The sequence below is a fragment of the Tupaia chinensis genome, unplaced genomic scaffold, assembly GCF_000334495.1.
Source record: "Tupaia chinensis unplaced genomic scaffold, TupChi_1.0 Scaffold138235_1, whole genome shotgun sequence".
In the NCBI taxonomy this organism is placed as follows: Eukaryota; Metazoa; Chordata; class Mammalia; order Scandentia; family Tupaiidae; genus Tupaia; species Tupaia belangeri.
Window position 1 is genome coordinate 2,292,902 of NW_006198133.1, and position 212 is coordinate 2,293,113.

The following is a 212-nucleotide window of genomic DNA, read 5'->3' on the forward strand; positions in this document are numbered from 1 at the left end:
TCGCCCGCCGCGTGGCCGTGGCCACCCCGCCAGGCATGGGTCCGAGTGGGGGAACACGGCCACGTCCCCAAGCGTGGGTCCGCCCCCGCACGCCGCCCGACACTTTGAGAACTCGGAGCGTGCGGAAGGGGAAGCTCCGCGGTCCGAGCGCTGCAGGGCGCGGGCTAGGAAGCTCGGACCGCTCCAGCCCGGCCTCGCCCAGCCCTGGGGCC

At 75.9% G+C, this 212-nt stretch overlaps 1 protein-coding gene across 1 annotated transcript in view; it reads right to left on the minus strand.

Moving 5' to 3' along the window:
- MAN2A1 (mannosidase alpha class 2A member 1) overlaps positions 1-212 on the minus strand; it is a 192,439-nt gene that overhangs the window by 192,005 nt on the left and 222 nt on the right. The gene's annotated exons all lie outside the window — the stretch shown is intronic.